The sequence below is a fragment of the Physeter macrocephalus genome, chromosome 6 (assembly GCF_002837175.3).
Source record: "Physeter macrocephalus isolate SW-GA chromosome 6, ASM283717v5, whole genome shotgun sequence".
In the NCBI taxonomy this organism is placed as follows: domain Eukaryota; kingdom Metazoa; phylum Chordata; class Mammalia; order Artiodactyla; family Physeteridae; genus Physeter; species Physeter macrocephalus.
In genome coordinates this window covers 46,849,738-46,864,762 of record NC_041219.1, presented here as the reverse complement: position 1 = coordinate 46,864,762, position 15,025 = coordinate 46,849,738, and the positions used below count along the sequence as shown (strand labels likewise).

At 55.0% G+C, this 15,025-nt stretch overlaps 1 protein-coding gene across 2 annotated transcripts in view; it reads left to right on the top strand.

Annotated features, from left to right (window-relative positions):
- Positions 1-15,025, top strand: part of SCUBE1 (signal peptide, CUB domain and EGF like domain containing 1) — a 137,741-nt gene that overhangs the window by 22,895 nt on the left and 99,821 nt on the right. The gene's annotated exons all lie outside the window — the stretch shown is intronic.

Genomic DNA, 15,025 nt, shown 5'->3' with positions numbered 1-15,025 from the left:
TGATGCCTGTCTCTCTCTCTCTGTCCTAATCTCCTCTTCCTATAAGGACACCAGTCATACTGGAGTAGAAGCTTTCCTAACAACTCATTTTCAACGTAATTACCTCTTTCAAGGTCCCATCTTAAATACAGTCACATTCTGAGGTACTGGGGCTTAGACCTTCAACATACGAATTTGGGGGAAAGCACAGTTCAGCCCATAACAAGGATTCTTACACACCTCCAGATTCTCCTGGTTCAAATACATATATTTTTAAAACAGTTGTATAAAATTTATGAGTAATGCAAACTTTCCGGGTAAAATTGGGAAAACGTAGAACAAGGAAGAACTGGAAAGTATCTTAGTTACACTGGTGTGTTTGTGTTCAGGCGTCTCTCTGCAGCCAGGTGTGATTACACTGTAGTTGCGATCAGGTACCTGGCCCCTGTTATCACCCTTTTCCTAGGTGCCTCATGGTTTGATAAGTGACTAACAACCCGGGGCTGCTGTAACAAAGTAACAGCCGAGTGGCTTAAGCTACAGAAATTTATGCCGTCATAGTTCTAGAGGCTAAAATCTGAAGTTGTGGTGTCAACAGGGGTGGTTCCTTCTGGGGGCTTTGAGGGAGGACGTGTTTCATGCCTCTCTCCTAGCTTCTGGTAGCCTCAGGCTTTCCTTTGCTTGTAGACCACATCCTCCCTCTGTTTTCACACTGTCTTTGCTCTCTGCGTGCCTGTCTCTGTGGCCAAATGTCCCCTTTTTCTAAGGACACGGTCGTATTGGATTAGGGTGCACCCTACTGACCTCATCTTAACTTGATCATCTGCCAGTAACCTGTCTCCACAAGGGGTTACTTTCACCGGCACTGGAGATCAGGACTTCGCCATCTTTGGAGGGGTGTCATTCAACCCGTAATAGAGGTGGTTTGCAGCCTGTAGCAGGAGGAACATCTCCCGGTAGAAACCACATGGTCTCAAAGCAGGTGCCCCGGTCCCCCAAGCCCTCTTCTGCTACCGGCTGCTGAGTGACCGGGGGAACGATGGCTGGAGCCTAGAGGGTGAGACCATGGACTTGGCCGGAGTGTGGTGTGGCTGGGAACCCGTTCTTAACATCTCTGAGCCTCAGTCACTTGTTGGTAAAGGGAGGGTGTGAAGAGCAGCCGTCTCACACGCTGCTGTGAGCAGAAATTGCGGTCGTGCCCGGACGGCTGAGAAGTGTGCCCGTCCCAGGGCTCTCGGTTCTCAGAGCGGTGCCTGTCACCATGATTGCAACAGGGATAACACGCTGTCTGCCTCACTAGGTTGTATGTGAGGATAAAATGGCACAGTGAAGTGAAGTGGCTGGCACTTGGTGAGTATAAATAGTCAACAGACAAGCATTAGTATTACTGTAGGTGACTCAGACACCCTTCTGTGGTTGGACGTTTAAACTGCTTGCTTATTTTGTTTGTTTTTACCATCAGAATCCAGAGGTGACTCTGGGCATAGAACTTTTTTTCTTGTTTCCCCAACTGTTTCCTTAGCAAGTCTTCCTGGAACTACTGGGTCAAAAGGATCATTTGGATTTTTTTTTATGGCTTTCGATGCAGTGCTTCCTGGAAGGGCTCAGTAACCCTTCCACCGTGCCAACTGGTTTTTCGGTGTGTGGCATAGGAAGCTTGACATCCCAAGCGCTCCGAAACTTCTCCAGAGTCAGTGGTGTATTCGTCTTCAATTCCTCTGCCTGTTTTTGTTGAATGCATGTTGGATCTCAGATGAGCTTGTTATGGGAAACAGATCCATAAACATGTAATTACACCCCAAATAAGTGCCAAAATGGAGGTCTGGACCGTTAAAGCCCAGAGGGATCTGTGAAGAGCTACCCCTGCATGGGGTTGCGGGGGGTGGGGCCTGACTCCTCCGGGGGACTGTATCGAACAGGATCTCCAAAGGTCGGCGAGCGGTTTACTGGGTCGAGGGCAGAGCCTGCGCCTGCGTGGAGAGCTGTGGGTGGCTCCTTGGGGCTGGGCTGGGGGGGCGGGGTGGGGGGTGTGTGGGGAGGAAGAGCGGGAGGTGGGGCTGCCGAGGCAGGCAGAGCCTTCGGTGAGATCGCGGAGAACCGAGGCTGTACAGCATTCATTGTGCCAGACGCCAAGTTCAGTGCTGTTCAAGTTTTCTCTCGTTTAATCCTCCCAAGAGCATAAGCATTTAACTTTACTAGTTGCTCGCCCCTTTTTTCAGACGATAGAGTACATTTCAGAAATTGATTAGTCCATGAAGGCAGAGCTGACAGTCTCTGTGGAACAGCAGGCAATACCCCCGGTGGTCAGGAAGACGGACCTTGGGAACTACCGGTTCTGGGCCCAGATTCTGGTTCTGCCAGTTATCAGCTGTGTGACCTTTGGCCACCTCGCCTCCGGGCCTCAGTTTCATCACCTGTAAAACAGAATCCGCAGTCCTTTGTCTCGCACGGCTCTTGCGAGGACTGAGAGGGATCGTGGGTGTCGAGCATCCTGAGAGTGCCTGGCACCGAGCACACGAACGTAACGGGCATCAGTCTGGTCATCGACTTGCAGATCAGATGTATCGCGGTGGGCTGGTCTGACGCCCCCGAGACCCTGTGGGGGCCAGGCCTGCCGTCTGCAGCCCCTGGGCTGTGTGGGACACAGGCTCCCCTCCTCGTCACAGCCCTCTTACCTGGGCAGTCACCTGTTTGTAGACACCCTTGTTCTTGGCTACGGCAGGCGTACCCAGCGCCTCCAGACTAACGGGGTCTGTGCAGGTCTTTGTTTCAACAGGATTTTCACAGCGATTCTTTTTACACGGATCCATTTAAGGAACTGGGTAAGACTCCACCCACCCCCGCCTCCGAGCACAGATTGCAACTTCGTAGGGCTCTAACTCACACATATGGCAGCCGACAAAAGGCTCTCTCTGTTGCTCCTCTGCGTTTAGCTGGGGCAGACGCTTCCCGACAGACCTCCTTATGTTTGGGCTTTTTCCTTCTCAAGACAAAACTCCGGCCCTAGAGAAGACAGACCTTGGCTCCCGCTGGCTCCAGCCCCGCCTGACCGCGTAAGCTCTCAGAGCCGCAGCTCCCTCACCCGTAAAACGCTGAAAAAGTGCCCAGCACAGTGTCAGGATCGTGGAGGCTTATAGATACTGGCTGAAACAAGTAACGCTGTACGAGGAAGCTGGACTTGCAGCTGGAAGATGTGGCCCAAATTCTGTCACCGCCACGCGTGAGTTCTGTGTTGGAGACCAGTTACTGACTCTCCATGTGTCAGTGCCCCTGACTGCAGAGTGGGTCAGAAATGCCTGTCTCGGGGTCACTGTGACCATTAAATGTGAAGGTAGACCCGGAGAGCTGAACGTACTGATGCGAAATTCTCCGCGGGTGCTGGGTGGTGTCGTCAATTTGTTGCAGAGGCTTCAAGCTGGCAGCCCACAGCCCTCCTCCAGCCTGTAAACGTGTTTGGTCTCTCCCCGCCGTGTTGACGATATGATCGTGATGATGGTGGCGGTGATTGAATTATTTGTCAACATTTATAAATCAAGGGGTGTCACATAAAAATCAGTATTTCCAGCATTGTTCCTGCTTGGCCATAGTCACCCGGCCCCTGACTTTGTGGGACTTGGGCAGGGGTGCATATCCCATGTGGTCAAATGTGGAAGTCATTACGAAGCTTCAGACCAGAATATGTTCAATCTTTTCTACCTTGACAAGTATTCCTAATGACTTGGAAGGCTAGACCGGAATTTAGAACTCTAGGACTCCTTGGAGTTTTGCGCCAGAAAGTGGTAGCGTGGGCAGTGCCTGCTCCCCGCCCCTTCTTCTCACCCCTGGCTCCATCCTACACCACAGGGAGCGTGAGGACACCCCAACCTGAATGTGTAAGCTCTGGCCATTTGCCCCCAAACCATCTTCCCTTTGGCTTTTGCTCCTGTTATTTGTCCCTCTGAGAAGAGACAGGCTTGGGCCATTTGGACAGGGAATTTGGGGGTCTCAGACACCCAGAATGTGGTCTAGAAGGATGGGTATGTGTCCCAGGTGCCATGACCCCACGTGGACTCCCTCCCGTATGGGAAGGGCTGCAGCCACAGGAGGGGCAGCACAGGGCCCCTCAAGGCATGGAGCCAAGAGCAGGGGCACCTCTTGCCCACGTCTCAGTGTGGTGCCAGCAGCAGCCGGCAGGAGCCGCACTGTGGCTGCCCGCTTTGGAGGGCGTGTGTACGTTCCTGATTGCTGCACTCCCCACCGTTCCCTACTGCTCACAACCCGTTGGTAATTCAGCTGCCTGCTCGGTCTCAGTAGGAATTGTGTTCACGCTGCCTGGTGAAGCTTCCAGCACAGGGCCTGCCCTCAGTGGGTGTTTGGTGGGGGTGGGAAGCCGACTGAGCGGTTGGAAGGTTCTGTGTCTGCCTTCTTGCTGCTTTGCGCAGCCCTGACCGTCTCTGGTCAGTCACCCTGAGCCCCACTCCACAACCCATCACCCGTCAGGGACAGTTAGGCCTGTTTGCGTCTCCTGTTGTTTTGTCTCCAAGTCTGGGTCAAAAGTCCCGTCCGGTTGTAACATTCTGCTCTCAACCACCACTGAATTCCTTCGGCGTGATGGCTGGAATGGAGCCTGGTCAGCACAGTTTGAAAAGCATTCTGAGCTAACTAGGAGAAATGAGGCTGACGGCCGAAGGGTTATTTTCTTGCCTGGGTTTTCACAGTTGAACCTTTTCTTTTTTTTTGAGCAAATGAGGTTATTTTCTTGTGGAGATGGCTTGCCTGGGACTGTGTCCTGGAGGATGGCCAAATCTGTCCTCTGGGGAGTAAAACCCTGTTTCTATTTGACATCTTTATTGAGGAATTTCTCAAATATAACAGAAAATGACACCAGAGGGAATTGAAACCATGATGAGGTCCTTGCTCAACCCCGAATGACTGCTTTTAGCATTGTAATTACTTGAAATAGCAGTAGTTCTGTTTGAAAAATATTATTCCAAACTCCATGCAATTGGACATAAGAGCAATATTGAGGCTAATAGAATAAGTTTTTTTCATCTTAAATTAAAACCAGCAGTGGATAATTTTTTCCCGACTCCACAAAGCAAGGCTGCTTTCTCCCTAAAGCCGTTAGTTCACTTAGCCAGATGTTTTCTGCGACCCCAGTCTTTATCTTGACTTGCTGAAAAATATGCTTCTCAAGTTGCTCACAGTCTGAATTTTGGACATGCTTCTCAGCACTTTTTCCCCTGATGAAGAGAAGTCATCTGTAGCCAGGTTCAACAGAACAGTTGTTTTGTTAACCAGATCGCTACATTCCCGTTAACACTTACGGAGCACCTACCGTATGCCCGGCCTTGTGCTGGGTAGTCAGCTTCTCTTAGGTGAGATGAGGGAAGCTTGGCCGCACCTCTGCCGTGCACCTGGAGTCGCCCAGGATGTCGTGCTCACATTCTGTCGTTTAGTTCTCACAGCATCCATAGGCAGAAGCCATTAGTATCCCCTCTTTACGAATGAGGAAACTGAGGCTCAGAGAGGGAAAGTGACCTATGTAAGGTCACACAGCCAGTAAGTGGTAGGGCTGGGACCAGAGCCCAGGTCTGTGCATTTGCCAGTTCAAGCCTGTAAGCCACTGCCCGCCCCTTGCCTCATGGCACCCGGAACAGAAGAAGCTCTGGGAGGCTGGTCCGGATCAGGGAGGGGCCTCCTTCCCTGGGGGTTAGATATGCCCTGCTCTGAGTCTGAGAGTCACTGAGAAACCCTAGCGTCTGCCAAGCCAGGCTGGTGGGTGGCGTGCTGAAGGGCGTGAGGGCGGCCCCTGTTCCAGAGAGTTCCCCCAAACCTGTACTGCCTCCCAGGCCAAGGCAGGATCTTGCTGCCCATGCAGGAGCCTTGTGTCACCCTTGAGCTTCTTTGGGGCATTTGTCTTACCCCGTGTGAACGAGCAGAGCCCTGTTATTACTGAACCCTCTCGTATGGCTCCCATCACTTTCACAGGAGCACCCAGTTCTTCTGTCCGCCGGCTCACGGAGCCCTCAGGCCAGGGTGCTTGCTGCAGCCTCCTCTCCTCCCCTCTCCTTGCCCACCTGCGCCCTCTGGCCCAGCCTTTCTTAAATCCACACGGTCCTTCTACACCCCCCACCCCCCACCCCCCGCTGTTCAGGGCTGCTCCCTGAGACCCCTCCCCCAGCATGACCTGGTGAGGTCCTACTTGTCATTCGAGACCCAACCTCCATCTCCCTTTGCTCCAGAGTCTTCTGTGGCCACGTCGTACACACATGCACTGTGGCCCTGCACTGGGGTCCTCCCTTCTTCTTCTGCAGGCAGAAGCTATCCTGTTTATCTCGTCTTCCTCCTCAGAATCTAGTGTGGTGTCTGGCATATCACAGGCACATAATAAACATTTGTAGAATGAATGAATGAAAGAGTTCGAAGAGGGTCCTCAAGCTCAGCCAGCGTCTGTGCTGGGCACCTAGCAGAGATCCAGGTGAATTAGATGGAGCGTGTGTCGCAGGACTCCCAGGTTCATGAGAAACACAGAAATGTTCACGCTTCTGATGACAGGTCGAAAGGGCTATATTCGCAGTGACGCAAGCCTCCAACCTAGTATTCACCCATTTGTTTATTCAAAAAAATTGTTCTGAGCGCCTGCTGTGTGCCAGACCTGGTTTTAAGTGCTGAAGATACAGTGAGTGGTGAACAAAAGCAACCAAGCACCCGCATTAGGGAGGAGGGAAGACTGCACAGGTAAACTTGTAACTCAGTAGAGTAAGCTCAGTCAGGTCAACTCCAGTGAAAACTAATAAAACAAGGTGATAGAACGTGATGGCGGCAGGATGACAGCGTTGGAGAGGGTGGCATTCCTGTTACTATTGCTGCATAAAAACCGCCCACACTTAGTGGCATAAAACACCCTTTGACTCTGCCTTCAGATGGCGTGGGTCGGGAATTCAGACAGGACGCAGCAGGGACGGCTGTCTGAGCTGCACGGTGTTTGGGGCCTCAGCTGGGAAGACGTGAGGCCAGAGATGACTTGATGGGGGCTGGACTCATCTGGAGGCTTCTCTGCTGACGTCTAACGGTGGATGTCGGTTGTTAGCCAGAACACTTACGGGCAGCCTCCCGGTGTGGTCTTTCCACATGGGCTGGTGTGGGCTTCCTCACAGCATGGCCGCTGGGTCCCAAGAGAACAAGACACAAGTGCGTGGAAGTTTTCCAGTCTCGTCTCAGAAGTCACTTTCACCCAACTCTACCTGTCAAGGCAGTTACAGAGGTCCATCCGTGTTCTTGGGGGGGCGGGGGGCGCTTGGGGAAGGGGGCCTCAGGGAGGAGGAGGAAGCTGCCCTGTGAAGATCTAGGGAGGACCTTCCCTCCAGGCAGGAGGGGAGGACAAAGGCAGTGGCCCGAGGTGGGGACAAGCTGGGTGAGTTTGGGCACAGGTCACTGTGCCTGGAGGGTCTTGAGGGAGGGAGAGGCTCTGGAGACAATGTCGGGAGTGGTCAGGGCCAGGCCATGTGCGGCCTCGTAGGCCCTAGAAGGGAGTTGGGATTTTATTCTAAATTAGTTGGGAAACCACGGGACATTTTAACCAGGGATTGACAGTTTAATTAAGAGATTTGCTTTCTGGCTGCTCAACAGAGAATGTGTTACCTGGAATAAGAGGCAGAGACCCCTGTGGCAATTTGGGTCAGAGATGTTGGTTGGCCAGGTGACAGTGGTGGCGGTAATGAGAAGTGGTTGAATTCACGTATGTTTTGAAAACAGGGCCAAAATGAATTGATGATGGACTAGATGTAAGAAGTGAGGGGAAGAGAGGAATCGAGACAGACTGCTAGTTTTTTGCTCAGAGTTACTGTGTAGCTGTGCTGCTGTGGCTGAGATGGGAAAGACGGGGTAGGACAGGTTTTGGAGTGGGGGGCGGGGTGGACTAAGATCCTGTTTGGCCAAGTTCAATTTGAGATAATCAGTAGCCATCTGAATGGAAGTGGTGTACAAGTTCAGAAGTCTGCGGGGTAGTCAGGTCTGGGGTTCGGCGAGAATGTGAGAGCCTAGAGCTTCTAGATAGCGTCAAAATCCGGAGCTCTTTAACGTTCGTTCGTTTCATAAGATTCCATGAGCACCTGCCCTGTGCCATGTCCTGGGCTGGGAGCTCGCAGTTGGGAGATAGATGACATAGTCCCAGCCCTCAAGAAGCATCGGGAGTCAGCCAACCTAGCTTTGAATCCTGGATCCATCACTTAACTGTGTGACCGTGAGCAGGTGACTTCACGTCTCTGGGCCTCTGTACCCTCATCTCTACGGGGTGGCTGGTGGCAGTGCGTATTTGACAGGGGTGACGCGGAGACCGAATGAGATAAGCTTTGCAGGGCACGTGCCTGGCGCACACCAAGGGCTCGACAGATGTGAATTACCTAATTATCACTTATTCCTGGTGTGCAAAGTCAGAATACTTTTTAAAGAAAATGGATGTCCTTTCTGAGCTGGCCAAGAGGCAGGGGGACGAGCCTCGTCCCTGAGCTGGGGGTGAGGCTCAGGGGACTGTTGGGGACTGTTGTCTGTGTTCCACACGGTGCTTCTGCCAAATGAGCCACTGCTCACCACCCTCCCGGGTCAGAAACCTCTCCTTCCTCCCGCGCTGCTTCTTGTACTCACCCGTCGGCAAGGGTCACGTGGCATCAGGGCTTCCAGCCCCAGCTCTGCCACATACTCATTTTGTGACCTTGGACCCTTGTCCCCTCTTTCTCAGTCTCAGTTTTGTTTTCTACAAAACGAACATGATCCCCGTCTGGTAGGATCAGATGTGCAGGTGACACCACAGGGCACCAGGCAGAGGGAGAAGAGGAGGAGAGGAGCCTGGGAGGCGGCAGCGGGGCCCCGGAGCCGAGCTGCACACGTGGGAGGGAAGCACCGCAGAGGCCCAGATGCTCCGGTCACAGCTCTCCCTGCGCCGGGCTGGTCCCTGGCAGGATGAAAGGGCCGCGCTCCAGCCCTTTTGAAGGCGCCCTCTCTCATCCTGGAGGACAGCTGGAGGCAATGTGTTGCTCCCTTGAACCCCTAACGAAGGCTCGAGTTGCCTCTGTTTATTTGTCTTTATGCTTCAACAGCTCAAGTGCATTTCTTGCTGGGGAAAAAAATGCTGAACATTTTAATGTAAAACTAAACAGCTTCGGACAGTCATATACTTACTCCATAAACACCAGTATTTTTCAAGGTAAACTGGAGAGGTTTCTTCCTGTGCTATTCAAGCCTTCCCCTCCCTGCCTTTCCCGAGTCTTGGCCCACATTCAGGTGGTCTAAACACACTGGGTTGGAGGGGTTTGCCGTCAAAGGACAAGTTGGATTCAGACTTGCTTCTCCTCCCGGCTTTTTACAACTGTTAATCTGATGGAAATTCTTTGGCTTGAGGAAAAGAAACACACGGGACAACAGTGTGAATCTTTATAAATGGGCTTCCTTCTTTCCCCAAGTCACTACAGAACCAGGGAGACCCTGGAGCAGGGAGGGAGGTGGATTGATTGAGACCCGGGTGTGTTTTCGGGGGGTGGAGTGGCCTTCTCCAGCCTCATGCCTGCAGCCAGCTCAGGACCGGGGCCCAGGAGTTAGGGCTGGGGTAGAGCCGCGGGCAGCTTCTTCCAGAGGGGCAGGCGAGTGCTGGGGGGAAAGGGCAGTGGGCCAGGAATCAGGCTCTCTGGGCCGTGGACTTGCTGGGGGACCTTGGGCAACTCCCTATACCTCTCTGCGCCTCAGTTTCCCCATCATATGTGAAAAGAGGGATGGGAGTCGACCAATGGTTTTGAGATCTCATGGGGTTTTGTCTCTAGCAGCAGAACCATTTGTTTCAAGCAGAATCATACGGTGGTCACACTACTCTGGCTGAAACGGGAGGCAAGACCGGCAGGGATGAGAGCCCTGCTCTCCGTGGAGCCCGTCCCCACCTCCACAAGGTCCCTGACGCCAGGAGCACTGTTTGGAACCCCCGTTTGGCCTGGCTGCTGTGTCCGAGCCCTTCTCCCTCCAACACCTTGTGATTCGATGACTTGGTGGCGTGGAGTGTCCTCAGGGACGATGGCCAAGCTCCTCGTCCCTACCAGCTGCAGTCCCTGTCTACTTCTTTCTCCTTATTTCTCAGAACCGTAATCTCCAGCACGGCAAGCAGCTTCCATTTCCCTGAGTGGTACCCCGCTCTCCTGCTCTGGCGCGTCTTTACACCTGCTGTTCCTCCTGCCCGAATCACCCTCCCCCGAGCTCTTCATTAACGCTCTCTTTGGCTGACACCTACTTGTCACGACTCAGCTCGGGCATCAGCCCCTCCAGAAAGCTTTCCCTGAGTTGCACACCTTTCCGCTGGGGGCCTACAGCCCCCTCAGGCTGCCCTCTGCCTCAGTACTGAGCTCCTGGCTTGTCCCTGGACACCAGGGGCGGGTCTCTCCCGCCCCGGGAGGTCCCGGAGAGCCATGCTCCAGAGTGACTTAGCGCCGTGTTCCTGGGCCCAGGGCAGGTTGCTTTGTGTGATGGAGGGATGGGCGGTCGGCCGGTGAAGGGGGCAGAAGGTTGGATTCTGACTCTCCAGGAGGGCACGGTTTGACGGCGGCGCGTGCGCAAGCCCGGCATGGGGGCGGAGCTTCAGCGCTCTCAGAACTTCTGAGATCCGCGTGGCGGTAGCAGGGGCGGGCGGTGGGGGGCTCTTAGCAGCCCGCGTGACTGCAGCCCCCTGTGTAGGACTCCCCTGTCCCCGTCCTCACCTCCAGGCCCAGCTCCTTCTAGCCTCTGTTGTAGATGAGGGGAGAGCAGGGACCTAGGAAGCAGACGCATCAGCCTTGGCTCCCAGCCCCCTTCCTAGCAGCGCTTGGGGGCCAGCTCTGCGCTGTGCTTACCCCAGAAAGAGGAGTGATGGTGTTCCCGGGAGGGAGCCTTAGGCATATGAAGCCAGGGGGTCTGTGTGGCGGCAGGGAGGCACCCAACGGGCGTCGGGGCCTTCGCCGCCTCTCCTTCCTGCTCTCCCTTTGGTTGTGTGTTCAGGTCAGAGACCACATCACAATAGGAGGCGGCCCTTCCCATTGGTAGGACGGTGTTGAAATCTGTTGTCAGTCGCCCTGTGCCAGCCTCACCTTTGAATAGGTCTCAGTTTGGTGACCTGGGGAGGAGGTCCTGCTCTGTCCCAGGGCGGAGAATGCCAAGTCCATAAACAGCAAAGAAAAACACCCAGTTGCAGAGGACAGGCCAGGCGAGCAGACACGTTCCTTCATCTTTCGTGTTTGCAGTTCGTAGGCCAAGGGCTGGGTCGGAACTCAGAGAAATAAACAGAAAATAAGTGTCTTGTGAAGGCTCTTTAAAAATACTTCACCACCGAAACATATGCCCCAAGCCAGAACTGAACTGTGTGCCTAAAAACGGGCATTATCCACGAATAAGCGTGTCCCAGCGCACCCAGTACCGTCCTTCCTCTGCCAGTCACCTTGCTTACTTTGGAGCAGTGTGTGCCCTGGGTGGTGACGGGGTCACCCTGGACGTTTGCCGGGCCCGGCTGCCTCTGCACAGAGGCTGCGGCGACCATCCTTTCCCAGCACCGACAGGCTGTTTACAGTGGCCATTCGGCACCCCCATGCCTCGCCTGCTCCAGCCCCCTCCCTGGATCTGCCTCGTCCCAACCACACGCAGCTGGAATAGACCCGCCGGCAGGGAGGGCTCGCACCCGGCTGGCACTCCTTGTTTGTGGGAGGAAGGTAGCCGTGGTGGCAGCCTCCCAGCTGCTTGGTCTGGGGTCTTTAGTAACCCCTCAGGTGTTACCTTAACGGTGGGAGGGGATCCCACAGGCCGACCTGCCCTGCCCTGGCTTTTCCGTGCTGGCCGCCAAGGGGTCAGATGCCGGTGAAGTCATCTGGATGAGCCTTGGCGGAGGCCTCTCTCAGGGGGATCCTCCTGGGGCCCCTCTTGCCATTGGACGAGTCTGGGGTCCTCCGCCGGGCAGCTGGCTTCTCGGGCTCCGGGCTCCGCGAGCCGCTCCAGCCTTGCCTTCTCTCCGTGTGAATATGAAGCCTGTCCCCCTGCCCCCTTTGCTTCCTCCCACCTGGAGAACGTCTCCCCTTGCCTGTCCCGAGGGCCCTAGTCCGTCGGTCTGCACCCCTTCCCGGCCTTCCTGGCCGCCTGACCTGGTCCCCGGCCTGCCCCCGACCGACCAGAGTCACGGTGCTGGTCACGCAGAGTTGAAAAGGTCTGTTTACTTATCCGCCTTCCACAAGTGTGATAGTTATACAGAAACACTCAGAGAAATCAATAGAAAAGACAGAAAATAATTCCCCCGTTAGCTCGCCACCGCAACAGGTCAACGGCTTTCACGTCCTGATGTCCTTGTCCGATTTCATCTGCGTGTAGAACTGACCATATACGGTTACGGTCGTGCGGCGATGTCTGTACGCAGCTTCCCCCCGCCCCAGAAGACGTTTTTCCCTCTTGGTGTGTAATCACGTAGCTGAGGTGCGGGACTGGAATCAGAGTCCAGGATGTGGAGGGCCTGGCGGCCTGTGGGCGCGGAGCGAGAGCTGCTGTTGCTGTGGCCGTCTGGTTGGGAGAAATGATTTGTAACCTCTGGGTCAGCAGCTGACCCCCTGAGTGCCCGTATCTGCCAGGTCCGGGGGTCCGGAGGTTATTTAGACGTGACTGGCGCGCTCAGGGAGTCCGAGGCTCTGCGCAGAAGTAGTCCCAGAGCGGCATCCTTGGTGTCATGAACACGACACCGAGTACTGGGGTGAGAGGGGAGGGGCGGGGGCCACCTCGCCCTGCCAGCAACGAGTGGAAGGTCACCAGGTGGGGGCGGAGGTGGCGTGAGGGCGGCAGGGAACAGCACGTGCAAAGCCTAGAGGTGAAAAGGCTCGGCCAGCTGGGAGAGTGGCTCCGGAGGAGACAGCGGTGTGCGAAATGGTGGCCCATCGGCAGAGCCACGCGTGCCGATTGCTCTCCGAGTCTGAGATCTGGAGCTTTAAACCCGCCAACGTAGGAGTGGCAGGGGATCACCTCTGGCTGCGTCTTGGGCACGTCAGACGCAGGCCTGCTTTCTAGCTCCTCCTTCGACAGACACCAGGGCCCTACCTGCTACTCCAGCTTCACCAAACCCGTGCAGGCGTGTGCATACACACACACACACACACACACACACACACGGCCGGCATCCCACGCCCAAACACACCTCTCCCTGCGCTGGGCCTCGTGCAGTTTAGGGAGAGGCTCCCGGGCCTCTCGGTTTGGCCCCCCCATCCCTGGTCTTACCTGGCCTTAGCACTTCTCTCCCCCTGGTCGGGCAGCTCCCTGAGGGCAGGCCGTGACCTCATTCTCACTGCCTATCCCCTTCCTTGTTGAGTGAGTGAGTGGGTGAATGAACGGACAAACACGTGTGGCTAATCCCAGTTCTGTCGGGGAAGGCGTGGGCATTAGAAAGATGACTTCAGATGAGACGGCTGCTCGTGCAGATACACTCCAGGGCGGGAAATCAGCAAACCGAGTGCAGAGTCACAGGGGTCTAACGGGGAATGATGAGAAGTAAAAAAGCTTGTGGTCTTTGCCCCGGAATACCACTTCTGGGAATCCATCTGGAGGAAAAATCCCTAAAATAGAGAGGGCTACGGCTACCCAGACGTGTCCCTCACAGGGGAGTTTACTAATGGGGTGGAAGAGAGACAGCGCACCGAGGTGGGAGGGGGGTCCCTTACGGCCTGGACAGCGGCAGGTGAGAAGGGCGGCCAGGACTGAGCCCCAGCAGGACAAGGGCACTAACTCAGCTTTCAGTGAAGAAGGGTGGGACGGTCACGTACAGAGTGATCTGTTACCACTAGCAGGAACTCAGGACGTGAAAAAAGGCCGAAATAAAATATGCTCATGATTGGGGTTGTAGCTAGAGTGTAAACTTGTTGATCGTTTTTTTTCCCGCTGTTTTTCAAAATTCCTTGTAAATTCAGATTTTGGAATAATAAAAGTCTTATTGGACAAGTGATAGGGACCCATGCTAAGTTCTGGAGGGCAGGAATGCTATGGAAAGGTCATGCCACAACCTGGGCTGGAAAGGGGCGGGGTGGGGTGGGGCTAGCCATGGGGAGGCACACGGTCCTTCCGGGGCTTTAGCCAAGCCCGGTGCTGCCTTTTCCACGAAGCTCCCTGGTGCCCACGTCAGCCTCCAGCCCTGCCCTCTTCCAGCCCCTCTGCCTGCTACTTCCTTAAACGTGTCGACTCCATTGGCATAAAATCATCTCGCGGTCTCGCTGTGGCTGTGTGACCCACCCGGTGCCTGACAGGTGAGGGACTGCTGGGCATGGGAGGCGACAGGCCGGCTCGCGGAGAGCCAAGTGAAGGAGCCGTGGCAGGTTGCGGCGGGAGCCCTCCCACTCGCAGAGAACTCCCAGAGCCACTAGTGGAGGCCACTGGCGGGAAGGAGGACGGGAACAGGCTTCCAGGAAGCACCCACAGTAGCCTGATAAGTGGAAAGGCCCGGATTTTATGCTCAGCAGCTTTGGAAGGTGGAAGAAAATGCTGAGTTTAATTGGGAAGATTTGATGCTTGAAGGTATTCAGAATTCCAGGCAGTACCAGTGGTGAGAAATGTATGCTGGAAGCAAGGCACTTGACCCGGCCAGAGTCAGGCGTGAGGGACCAGCCAGAGGACCTGTGTCCATCAGGGCGGCATGAGGAGAGCTCCTGGGCCCATGTTGACTCGGTGGCGATTTTCCCAAGGCAGTGGGACCCCCTCTGCCTGCCCCACCCACAGGCCCGCGGAGGTAATCACAGCCAGCTGGGCCTGTTCCATTTCTGAGGATGTTCACCAGGCATCCTGTCAGGGCATTTCCCCTTCTTTTCTTAGAGCTTCTTGCTTTGGTTCCAGGGTTTGGTTGGTTGGTTGGCTTTTGTCCCCTTCCCCCTTTCCAGTCCTCCATTCTTATCCCCATCAAAAGAAATTTTTAAAAACTCCAGTGCTGGGCTTCCCTGGTGGCGCAGTGGTTGAGAGTCCGCCTGCCGATGCAGGGGACGCGGGTTCGTGCCCCGGTCCGGGAGGATCCCACGTGCCGCGGAGCGGCTGGGCCCCTGCGCCG